The sequence below is a fragment of the Suricata suricatta genome, chromosome 13 (genome assembly GCF_006229205.1).
Source record: "Suricata suricatta isolate VVHF042 chromosome 13, meerkat_22Aug2017_6uvM2_HiC, whole genome shotgun sequence".
Classification (NCBI taxonomy): Eukaryota; Metazoa; Chordata; class Mammalia; order Carnivora; family Herpestidae; genus Suricata; species Suricata suricatta.
The window spans coordinates 29,917,740-29,930,627 of record NC_043712.1 but is presented as its reverse complement, the minus strand read 5'-3'; the positions used below and the strand labels follow the sequence as shown (position 1 = coordinate 29,930,627).

Below are 12,888 nucleotides of genomic sequence, written 5' to 3'. Positions count from 1 at the left end.
TACTGTAATTTTGGCTACTGTTGTAAAAATCAGTGCTCCGTGTCACACTGTCAGGGATCATTGCAGATGCCTACGTACTTCTCCCCTCCCTCGCTTGGAAACGATCCAGGCATCTCTGGAAATTAAATGCATTAAAAGGTTTAATAAAGGAAAGGAAGATCCAGATGCATCGTGTCTCATTTCAAGCCATTCCAGAACAAAACTGGGGTGTATTCACCAGGGTGATGAAATGTGGTCTGTTTAAACATTCAGGCTATGGATGCAGAGTTCTGTTACTTGTAATACATTTCATTATTGTAAAATCCAGTTCATTCTGCTGAACAAGAATGAACTGAGGTGGTTTATGCTCTCAGAAGGACATAGGACATTTCTCACTTCTGGTATTTCCTTTCCTGTGAAGAGAGATCAGGGAGGGCACACACGCTGGCCTTTCCCCGCCCCTGCGGGGGCCCCGCCCCTGGGGCGGAGTAAGCTTTCACTGGCAGGTTTGGAAGAACTAGGTAAGCGCGGCTCAGCTTCTTCCCCACGGAAGCCAGACACCACAGGAAACATGTATTCTGGTCTGTTTCTTCTACGTGGGGAAGGACCGTGGTTTCCTAACACTGTATATGAGCAGCGAAGTCCACTTAATTCTGTGGTTCAGTACTAGGAGGTCCATCTAAGCCACATCCTCTCACCAGTCTTTGGAAGTAATGAGACCCTATCTTGATTTCCCTTATACTTTCTCACTCTCTTAATTGATACAAAACACTTGGTGGGTGAAAACGGGTGCTGCGTACCAGCTCCATTAAAAGTCAACACCACCAAACACAAAGGCTGGGAATTCAAGAACAAGGCAAAACAAAACACCACTCTGTTCTAGATGTGTTTTTTAAAGGAAATTTTTTATAATTAGTCACTCTCTGTTCCAAATATTCCATGTAAATTCTGCCATAGTCTCTGTCTTTTGAGTGTTTACCTAATTCTGGATCTATTTCATAAAAAGAAGGGATGGGGAAGAGACCTCGCTCTCAATGGCCAGAATTTTCCTTGGCAGGAGGCTGTTATTCTTGGTGAGTTGATACTTTCTTCTGTGGTGTTAGGAATTTCTTTTTTTTTTTTAATTTTTTAAATGTTTTATTTATTTTTGATACAGAGAGAGACAGAGCATGAGAGGGGGAGGGGCAGAGAGAGAAGGAGACACAGAACTGGAAGCAGGCTCCAGGCTCTGAGCTAGCTGTTAGCACAGAGCCTGACGCGGGGCTCGAACCCACGAACGTGAGATCTGACCTGAGCGAGCCACCCAGGCGCCCCAGGAATTTCTTTTCCCGTTTTACTGAGACCAGCCAGGCGAGGCTAGGTGACTTGCCACATTCACAGAGTTAGCAGCAGAGCAAGGAATTGAACCGTCCAGCTCCCAGGCCCGAGCTTTTACTTCAGGACAGTTTTTCTACATGGCTCCCCACAGCTGCCCCCTACCCCAAACCTCCACCCCCCCCACACACAGCCTGTCCTTTCACTGTCAAGGCCATTAGGAGAACCGGAGAATAAGGGAACAGAAAATGGCGCTCCAACAAAGAGCACTTGCTGAAAGGGGCAGTGATTTGCTGGGAAGCCATCTATACCCTCAAGTCCCCTGACTGTCAGCTGGGACTTGTTTTTTAATTTGTTTTTTTTTTCTGCCCCTAACCAAGATTTTACATTGTTGTTTGTTTGTTTGTGTTGTTTTTTGGTTTAAGCCACTATGTTTGTTGTTATTTATTTCAACAGCAAAAAGAAACTACTGTTCTTGCCTAAAAAACTTGAATTCTTGTTTTAAGTATCGTTGACACAATGTTACGTTAGTTTCAGGTGTCCAACACAGTGAGTTGACAAGTTTAGGCATTATGTGATGCTCGCAAGTAGCTACCATCTGTCCTGATACATCACTATCACAACACGCTGACTACCTTCCCTCCGCTGTGCCTTTTAGTCCTGTGCCTTATTCATTCCAAACTGGAAGCCTGTGCCCTCCACTGCCTTTCACCCATTTTCCGCAACACCCCACCTCCCAGCCCTCTTCCACATTGTTTTTTTAAGATGTCTTATTTGATTATGTTTTTTTCTTTTGATCTAACCAGAATTCTTTGGGATTGCAAAACAATTCTGATGTCTTTTTCTTCCAAATGTGTTTAGTTGGTTTGAAAATGTCAGTATAAAAGTCAAGTTTTCTTGAGTTATTACTCAGGGAAGTCTCACCCCTGAGGTTAAGATTCATGTATGTCACCACACGAATTAAACCCAGTTTGTATAGAAATCTAAGCATAATCCTACTTTTTTAAGTGAGCTTTGCTTCCTCTGGATTTAAATGTTGTAAATAGGGGAGTACTGCTCTCCTTCCCGCTACTGTAGGCAGCGTCAGCGAGAAGGAGACTATCAGGGTTTATCAAGTTGAGAAAAATATTATGCAACTAGAAACTCATGTTCCAGGGGATCCGGGGGGGCTCAGTCCGTTAAGCATCCACTCTTGATGTTGGCTCAGGTCATGATCTCACAGTTGTGAGATTGAGCCCTCCATCAGGCTCTAAGCTGACAGCAAGGAGCGTGCTTGGAATTCTTTCTCTCCCTCCCTCTCCCTGTCCCTCCCCTGCTCATGTGTATGCTCTCGCTCTCTCTCTCCCTCCCTCTCTCCCTCTCTCGTGTGTGCATGCAAAATAAATAAACTTTTTTAAAAAATTATTTTAAAGAAGCTCATGTTCCAAGAGTTAATAATGGCCCCAGAGGTCAAGGCAGGTTTTGTAGAGGGTACCTCACCCCTGCTTGCCACTTACTTAAGAGGGCACCATCGACGTGTGCTAAGTAAATGAAGGTAAAAATCTGAATCAGCCTTTGGAGGGGGTGGGAATCAGACAGGCTTCTTATGCACCAAATAGACTTGAATCAAATCAGGGAAACCCTTCAGTATGTGTGTGTGCATGTGCGCGTGGGCGTGTGTGTGTGTGTGTGTGTGTGTGTGTGTGTTGGTGTATCCTTCCTTTTTGTTGTTCCTTAAAGTCTCAAATTGTAAGTCCCAGAATTTTAACTTGTAAGATAAAAGTACATTTAAATACCTCTAAAAGTGTTTTTGAGGATAGAGGGTAAAAAGGCTGGGCTATCAAAATGTTCTATAAGATGTAATAATTCATGAGTAATTCTATCTGCCACCTAGCATTTATATCATAGTAGACATGGAAATGTTGCATTAATTTTTACTGGCATTTAATAATCTCTCCCTCCATGACTAATGGCAGGCTATGTGTGTGCCCAAGTGAGGAAGTGCAGCTCTCTATCTCCCATATTGGGCATGCCAAATCTATGTATTTTCCCTTTCTTCCCCAATTCCTTTCATGATTGTGTGCCTTTGCCTGTACCAGCAGAGGGGAAGAGAGAAAAACAGAGCAGTATTTGTTGTGTTAGGGAAGTGTCTAACACAAGGAGAACTGTTTGGTTTCGCTCTCATTACAGTGGCCTGGGAGCCGGCAGCTTCAGGGACCCGGTTTCCCCGTGATGCACATTCAGCCCCCCTCTCATTTCCCAGCCACTGCAGATGCTGAATCTGCAGCTGCTGTGATCTTTTTTCCCTCTCTCAACAAATTTTTATTTAAGGCCTCCAGCATCTTTCATTTATCTTGGAGAAACCAAATATGTACATGCTGTACTTCTATTTCCTTAAGTTTCATTTAGAACAGATGACATTTCTATGTGGATTTTTTACAGAAAGTACTTTCCTATCTGCTTTGATTTGTTGATCATTTTAAAGTGCTCAGAATCACCAAGTGCACTTATGCTCCGAGTCAAGTTCTCCTGCTGATAGAACACCAATGCCCCCTACTGATAAATTTCCCAAAACCTTTCTTTAGAAAAAACAACTCTCTTAACAACAAGCACAGTATCCACCAGCCTTGTCTGAAAAGGACATGTGCTTCTAGGATCATCTTAGTCTGCTTTATTAGCCTCTCATTAGGGTGATTTCCTCTATTAGTCTTTACTAAAGCAGCTAGAAGTTATTTCATGCTTGGCTGGCTTTATTAGAAAAACAATTTTAAAGGTATCCAAAGAGCTTTATACCTGACAAAAATGAGAACCAGAACTAACATTTGATTATGGTAATGTAATTCCTGTACTATATTTGTATGTAATGGGAAAAGTCTCTCAAAATGCCTTTATATTTGTCTTTCTGTTTCTAAAGTATTTATAGAATTTCTAGCATAAAGAGACTTTAAAACCATAATGCTCCTGATTTACTTGAATCCCATTGAAGGTCATTTCCATCAAGTAATTGCCTGATTTCCCCCAGCAATGGAGAACACACCGCTTATCAAAGCAACCCACGGCACCTTTGAATGGTTCTGACAAAAAGTTCATTTAAAATATTTTCTGTTCCGCTTCCAAATATTAGGCCAGTTTCTACCATTTGGCTGCTGTAACAACTTTTTACTATAACAAATCTAATTCCTATTAATTCTTCAAATATTTGGACAGAAAGATCGTGCCCTTCTGGCATCTTCTCTTCCCCAGAAAGGGTAATATCAACTTTTCAGAGAAGAGGCAAAGTTCTATAAATGTGAGACCAGAGGAAAAAGACTTAGGATAGAATGCCAGTGGGATATAAAATTCCTATTTTCAAATGATATACTAAGTGCTAATCTCTCTCTCTCTGTCTCTCTCTCTCTCTCATAGACACATACACATAGACACACACACATACACTTTTCATGGTTACCACACATATACTTTTTAAATGGCCATCTTGGGTCACCTGGGTGGGTCAATTGGTTAAGAATCTGACTCTTGACTTTGGCTCAGGTCATGATCTCAGGGTTCATGAGATGGAGCCCTATATCGGGCTTTGCGCTGATGGTGCACAGCCTGCCTAGGATTCTCTCTCTCCCTCTCCCTCTGCCCCTCCCCTGCTCACACATGCTCTCTCAAAAATAAACATTAAGATAAAACAAAACAGAACTGGCCATCTTTGAACTGAGTAAAGGAACAGGAGATAAATTCAGTTTCTGTAACACAGTGATCTGACTGATGCCAGGAAGATCCAACCTCAGGACTCCTTCATAAAAGCCCGACAATCATTAGACCTTCCTATTCAGCTCACATATTCTTAAGCAAACAGTGTCAGATTAGGATTTCTGACAGGGTTGAGAAATTAGTGAACCTAGACTGAAGTTTTTTAATCAGCAAATGTCTCACAAAGCCCATTGGATCATTTATGAGATGTTTATCATTCCATCGAGTTCTTCTGCTTGTCTTCAGGCGGATGCAAAATCAAGATTCCCGGTGCTCTCTGTGTAACCCACTCCTCTGCTCCTTTCATTTGCAGTCTCAGTCTTGCTGTCTAGGTAGCCAATAACCAAGATCACTCCATGTTTTACTTAAACAATAGTAAGGCAATCAACAACCTGAAGCCGAAACCCAGAAGCCACACCTGCAGCACTGGGCTTGTTCGGCCACCGAGTCTTAAGAGCTGCTCTTTGCTATTGTAATTCTCTTAACATAATGCAGAGTGGTTTTATATGTTGTATTTTCGAGGAAGCAGACACTGAGATGGACTAGGAGGGCACAAGGCTCACTGGGGAGTAACACCTGTGAAAAGAGACCGGCGCAGTGTTGGGCAGGTGGAGGCATCGGTCCGTAACACAGACCTGAGATCTCACCGGCCCAGTGCAGAGCTCTGCAGCACAGTTTGCTCATTTAAGGAGTCAACCATTGGACAAAGATGGCTAGGCCTCAGTGCCACTTGTTCAGCTGTGGACTGGGGACACTCCGAGAACTTTGTAGCACTGCCTTACTCAGTCATTGGCTGGCGCCTGGCCTGAAAAGAGCAAGACCACCGCTCACAATGCGAGGTGCGGCGGGAAGGAGCGAACAGCTGGAGGCTGCCAGCTAGCTGCCTTCCTTGCAGCTGGGCAGCAAGTGATTTCTTGAAGAGGGAGATCTGAGTCACACATCTGTTCTTTCCACAGCAGTTTCCTGTCACCAAGTCACTCTTCAATCAGTCAACACATGTAGTTGTTGCTTTAAGTCTCCATTGCTATATAACTCCGTGCCATTTTAATCATTTAAAACTCCAAATTTAGTGGTTCAAAGAAATTTTACTTGGGGTGCCTGGGTGGCTCAGTCAGTTAATCAACTGACCTCGGCTCAGGTCATGATGTGATTCGTGAGTTCGAGCCCTACATCAGGCTCTGTGCTGACAGCTGAGAGCCTGGGGCCAGTTTCAGCTTCTGTATCTCCCCTCACTCCCCCTGGCTCCTCCCCTGCTCACATTCTGTCTCCCTAGCTCTCTCAAAAATAAATGAACATTAAAAAAAAGAGCCTATTTCTTAAAAAAAAAAAACAAGAAAGAAAGAAATTTTACTTTGTTCTTAAATTTGTGGATCAGGAATTAGAAAAGGGGCTGGCTGTCTGGCCGTGGCTCAGGTTTTCGTGCGGCTACAGTTTGATGTTGGCGGCACTGCATGTATCTGAAGGCTCTGTGCTGGGTGTTCACAATGTTCACTAACTGATGGCCGGTGAAGCTGGATGTCCGCCAGGAGTTGCACTGGCGCTAATACAGCACCTGTGTGCCTTGGCCTTCTCACAGCACGGCGTCCGGATTTACAGCAGGGGCGCCCCAAGATGAAACATTCTCAGAGACCAAAGTGGCACTTCAAGGTTTCCTGTGACCTAGTTTCAGAAGTTTTGCAGTGCCTCTTTCATCCCATGCCATTTGGTCACAGAAACCACCTTCAAAGGGAGGAGAATTTGACTCCACTCCTCAGTGAGAGAAGCAGCAAATAATCTGTCAGTGTGTTTAATCTGCCATAGTTGTGTTTTATTAGAAAAGGTGTGCCTTGCTCTCAGGCCCGCACTATTATAGTAGGTACTGGTACTTTTCACTTCATGACACCTTACACAAATATTTCCCATTTGTTCGATCATTGTTCCTTCAACACAGTGTCAGATTCCTTATTGCTCTTCTTTAATGTTTTTTAAAGCTTATTTATTTATTTTGAGCAAGAGAGACCACAAGCAAGGAAGGGTGAGAGAGAGGGAGTGAGAGGGAATCCCCAAGCAGGCTCTGCACTGTGAGCGCAGAGCCCGATGTGGGGCTTGAACTCAAGAACCACAAGGTCATGAACTGAGCCCAAAACAAGAGTCAGTCACTTGACCGACTGAGCCACCCAGGCATCCTAGTGTTTTCTAGTTTATATCTGCCTCAGTTTAAGTGCAGCATCACATCAGAGCAGAATATTCTCAAGGTGGACTGATCAGCTCAGAGGAAAGCAGAACTATCCTTGTCTGTAAGTTCTAGAACTGTTAATAGAGCCAGCAGGAGAGCAAACCTTTATGTAAGTGACACTGCTCTATCTGTGCACATTGAGTTAATTTATTGCATTAACATGAATTGAGTGTTCACTGTGTAGGGGCTACAAAACTTAATAGAGCTTAGTCACTTCCTTGTGGAGCTCACAGTTTAGTGGTGAAGATTGTCATGCAAAACAAGCAATTATTGCCTTGGAAACACTATACTAGGAAAATGAATAGAAAAAATGTGAGTACAGAAGAGAAAGTTTCAGTTGCTACACAGTAGAGAAAACAAGGAATTATGCCTTAAGGAAATTCATCAGGCAAAGAAATGGAAGAAAGAACAACTGAAGCAAAAGGGAAAATGCACAAGGTTAAAAAAAAAAAAAGCCAAAAGTAGGTAAACTTTTAGTAGACATGTATGATTACTCCCTCTCCTGGTTGTGCTCTGTCTCTCTGCCTCTCTCTCTCTCTCTCTCTCTCTCTCTCTCTCCAATATCTCTCTCTCAAAAATAAAACATTAAAAAAAGAGAAAGAAATGTACCTTTCATCCATTGGATACTTCTAGGGAAGAGCTGTGAGGTGAGACTGGAAAGCTAGGGAAGACTCAGCTCCAAATCCTCAGAATCTCAGGTGGCATGCTAAGAAGTTGAGATTTTTATCCCCTTCAAAAAGGAAACCAACAGACTTGTATTTTAGGAAAAGTGCTTTAGTAGAGGTATGACCTGGAATCTGCCTGAATGTGAAATAGAAAGTAGCAGGAAGAATCAGGAACAATCCTTCATTTTCTGGCTTAAATAACAGTGTGGTGGTTGGGTCATAATCTTCAGAAAAGGAAATACTGAAGAAGAGGGTGGGTGATGATTAAGATTGAAAATCATGAGTATGAGATGCCTAAGAAATATCTAGAAGAAGCTGTTGCGTATGGATTTAGAAATAAGTCTGGAATTCAGTGGAGAGGCCTAGGCTACAATTATATATCTGTGTATAGTCAAAGTACAGGTGGCAATTGAAGCCATTGGAGAAGTTCAGTGGAAAGTAAAGTCTGGAGCTCAAGAAAATGGCTGATGTAAGACATAAAGATTTCAACATACACAAGGCAGTTGACACCCTGAGGATGTGAGATCCCCCAACACAGATGGTGAGAAGAAAGCCTAGACTATTAGTAGAATGGGATGTGTATGTCAGGAGAGTTGAGACATGATGGAATTATGTGACTAGGAAAGGAACCACAAAAGGAAGGAAGTGGAGGGAAGAGAAAAATCCAAGAATAAAAAAGTGACCAGGAGTATCAAATGCTGCAGAGGCATCACAGAAGCTTAGGACTGAAAAAATGTTTAGTACATTTTTTGATTAGGAAGTCACTAATGACTCCTCAAGTTGGTCTCATTTTGACCAATTTGAGGAGAGTGGAGGGAACCAATGTCGCTACCCCTGGGCAGCTTTGCAGTGCAGGAAAGTAAAAAGAGTGTGCTCAAGGCAGTAATAAAAGCCGGGAAGAGTTTAAATTTGTGTTTTGTGGTTTTGTGCTTTATTTTGTTTATTTTAAATATTTAAGATGTGCCCAGACACAGTGGAAATGGAGAGTTTCAAGATTCAGAAAGAAGAAAAATAATGAAAAGACAAATTAGTTAACCTTTGAGAGTGATCCTATTCCTTTACATATATGTCCCTCTGGTCACTATCAGACAATATTTGAGCTGAATATTTTAGACCCAAGCATTAGGTCTTCTGTCTGCTATCTCTATGAAATGTCTTTAAGTTGAATTCAGTCTTTCATTCTAGACTGTTGAGAACTCTCTGGATTCTAATTTTGTCTTTCAGTATATATGCTATCCCTTCAAAGTTCACATTATTCTAACTATTCTAATTATTCTGACTTCTAATGCATTGGTGTGAGACTGAGAAATGCACACCTAGATTTCCCTATTAATATTGCTACTGATACATTAATAAACTCACTTTAAGTTCATCCAATATATAGTATACCTGTCATCCAGTATACATTTCTATTTGTCTACCAGGTTCTCAAGGTCACCTTTTGCTAGATTCCTGGATGCAGTCTAAATAGACCACAAATAACCCATTTTCATCAGCCTGAGATGACTTGGTTCATGCTTGGTGAACCCAACGTGGCTCAGAGATCAATGCTTTGTCTCCTAAGAGCAAGGAAAGTTGCCCTGTAACATCCATTCTACAATCATGCCCAGAATAAACATAAAATTCAGTTGTTCAATGATGATTCAATTCAATTCAATTCAATGACGATTGGTAATGCTTTTAATTCTGTATACTTCCCTTTTTGAAATTGATAAATACGTTTGTCCATTTCCAGACTTCCTTCTTTTCTTCTCAGTAGTTTCTTAAAACTCTCATTTGCAAGTTTTTGGTATCCTGGATGTGATTTTTCTTATAAAGCATTATTGAAACTTATTTAAAGCAGCTCTGTTCTTTCTTCAGTCACTCCTTACATTTAGGACAAATGCCATTCAAACTTTATAAATCTAAAGATCTTTTCTCTAGACAGGGAAGATATAGAGGAAATAAATATTGAAGAATTCTGCTTTCTCAGTATCTTCCATCAAAATCACATTATCATTGTATCTTGCTGCATCAAATTTAATTGCAGCATTTTTGTTAGCCAGTTTACTTTGGATTTTAGACATGCACACACACTATGAAAGAGATTCACTGTCTTATGGTGATCTCAGCTTTCTTCCCTTTCACCTTTCTATTTCCGGTTGCCAAATTTGGTCCCATCATAAAGCTCCCCATACAGGCCAGAGTTTCTTCTAAGGTGTTTCACCTCCCCTCTCTTGTTAGAACTTCATTTTTAAGAAGTTTAACCACCCAGACAGATGTCTTTTTTACATTCTCATGCCTTAGACCCATGTCTGCTCAATCTTGGGACCCTTTAAATTCTGCTTTCATGAGTTCTAGAGTTCATGTCCAATCAAACTCAAACTTTCCTTTCTTAGATATACTTTAACAAGAGAGAGAAAACCACAGGGAAGAAGCAACCCAAAGGCAACTCCAACACTTGATCTCTCCTTTCAGGCATCCAGATAACCTAACTAGCTGCTTACATCACTCCTCCTTCACCTAGAATGTCTCAGAAGAGGGTTTTTGTAGCTAGAAGGAAAGAAAGCAAAACTACAGAGATATTTATGAGAAAAAGTGTTTTCAGTTCCTAATGGGGATTAGATTTACCCTAGGATAATTTAAAGAGTATCCCTTGTTACATGGTTGTCTGGAGGCACTTGAGAGAACGTGGGCTGGAGGTGCAGTGGTCTGTGTATTAGCACCACTGGTCTGGAATCTGGATCTTGTAGTTCCACTCTTTCATCCATTCACTGAGCAAGCATGCATGAAGCATGAACCACATACCAGGCTCTTGGTCTGATGCACTGACTTTTCTCGGTCTCCCAAGTGGAACAATGTATTTTCCAGACCCAGGTGCTCTTTAGAATATCTTTAGGAATTGCAGTGGCCTGGTTATTGCTATCTATCTCTCATAAACATGTTGGGTCAATATAACCTCCTCTTAAATATGTCCAGTTAAAAATATTTTTCCTGATTCCCAGGGAATAGAGTTACTACCCTCCTTCATAGAAAACAAAGGAGTCTGTGCCGAGGAAGGAATTGGGCTCACCCTGAGTAGTTCAAACAGCAATAGTTTCGGTATCTACTTTTAGAGACTCTAAGAGAGTAAGGATGTGAGGTAAAGTGTCAGTTGATGGGGCTTGGACCGGAACCCCGTCTGCACACTCTAGTTATGACAGTTGTGACATTAAAATGGCATGTCAATGTGAAGACACCATTGAAATAATCTTTCCCATACTTGATCCCCTACCCTCTCTCTAGTGGCCATTGTGAGAGGCTGAAAGCCAGAAGCAGCTGTACAGAATGAAAAGGTACCCTGTGATGAACAACTACTAGCTATTTAGAAGATAACTTACTTCCTGAATCTTTTCAGCTCAACATGCCTGGCTTAAACCAAATGCTCTAAATGTGGCTTCTCAAGTAATTTCACATTTCACTGAAGAAGTTTCCATTGACAGGGCATGCTTAGTCATAAGAACCCTAGTATAATGGCTGAGTATTTAGAGTGCTAACTGATACAGATTATGCATTGTGCTGTGTTCAGAAAGTTTCAAAATGGAACAATTGTTTTCAAAGAAACAAAAATCAATCCAAAAGGATAAAAGTGAGGGAAGGAGGCTTAGATTACTTTGTAGAGCCTCCAGTCAAGCATGGATATCCAGAGAGTGACAGTTTTTCATAAGAATCAGGAGATTACAGGCTCTGAGAGCGTTTCTGCTATCATGTGCATTAGAATAATCGTTCCTCTAATTCAAATCTCTAAGCAGCTTAGTGCCTGTTCTTATCTTAGTTCAATTTAGAGAGAACATAAGAGCAGAAATGCTGTATCTGTTCAGTGTCTGCTTCTCTAAATGAAACTGTTCAAATGACTCCAAGCTCTGAGCCTGTGTGGTTGACCACATAGCTGAGCATTCCTCCCAAAGACAAGGTGAAGGAAGCCTCCCCCAGGCCAACACGCAAAATGAGAAGTGCTCTTAGGATTGTTGGGAGAGGGGTGTAATAACATCTTCCCAATGAACTACATTGGGGGGCAACTTAAGCTAAGACTGGGGGGAGACTTAGTGTTTCCTGGAGATGGCTGCTTTTCTTTCTCACCATCCTTCTCCAGGCCTGGAATAATACTAGATATTCAGCACATTATTTGTTGTAATTGGGGTGGAATTCATGCTGCCTATGGATCCCTAGTGCTAAATTGCCACAACTTAGGAAACATTTTTCACCATTTAAAAAAACCCATTTTTTTTCTAATAAAGGTCACATTCCTACATTAGCACCAAAGTCTTCCTATTTTGCTAATTTACAACACTCTATCTCCTCCTCCCTCCTCAGTACAGGCCCACTAACCTGCCTCTCAGAACATTGGAGCTAATTCAGTCATGCCCTTTGTCCTGTCTGTATTAACACAATTCAAAAACAAGGACTCTCGTCACCTCTCACCCTGTGGTCTCTCATGCCCACCTAGCTCCATACAGCCCTATCTCCCACCCTCCTGGACCCCTAAATTGCTGCCCGGTGAACTCTAAAGCTCACAAGTGTGTTACCCATAAATTCTTTATCTTCTTAACTTGTCTAAACAGTGCCTTCCTCTTTTTACTATAAATTAGGCTTTCTTAATCATATCACTTCCCTAGATCCCTCCCAGTAGCCATGCTTTATGGCCCACACCCCTTGTGCTACTGGAGTTAGAGACAGGGAAGGTATTATCCTTGCTCCTCATTGCCTCTTCTAGACTATTGTCCTACTCACCTGAAAAACCACGCAGCTTGGAAACATGCTGTCCATCAGTACCACTCACTCTGCTTCCTTGGTGCCCTTACAGAGTTCTGGGCCACTCCTCCCCCATTCTTTGGAGATTTCAGTTCTTGGCTCACTGTTACTTTCTCTCCAGCTCTATTCTTGTCACCGCCTTATTTGGTTTCTTTTGCTCATTCCTTCCATCTCCTGATTCCTCTTTCTTTAAATATGCTCACTCACTAGGCATCTAATGATGCC

General features: G+C 41.9%; 1 protein-coding gene across 2 annotated transcripts in view; it reads left to right on the top strand.

The window, feature by feature from the left end:
• The window catches only part of PLPPR1 (phospholipid phosphatase related 1), a 264,655-nt gene that overhangs the window by 183,095 nt on the left and 68,672 nt on the right, over nucleotides 1–12,888 (top strand). The gene's annotated exons all lie outside the window — the stretch shown is intronic.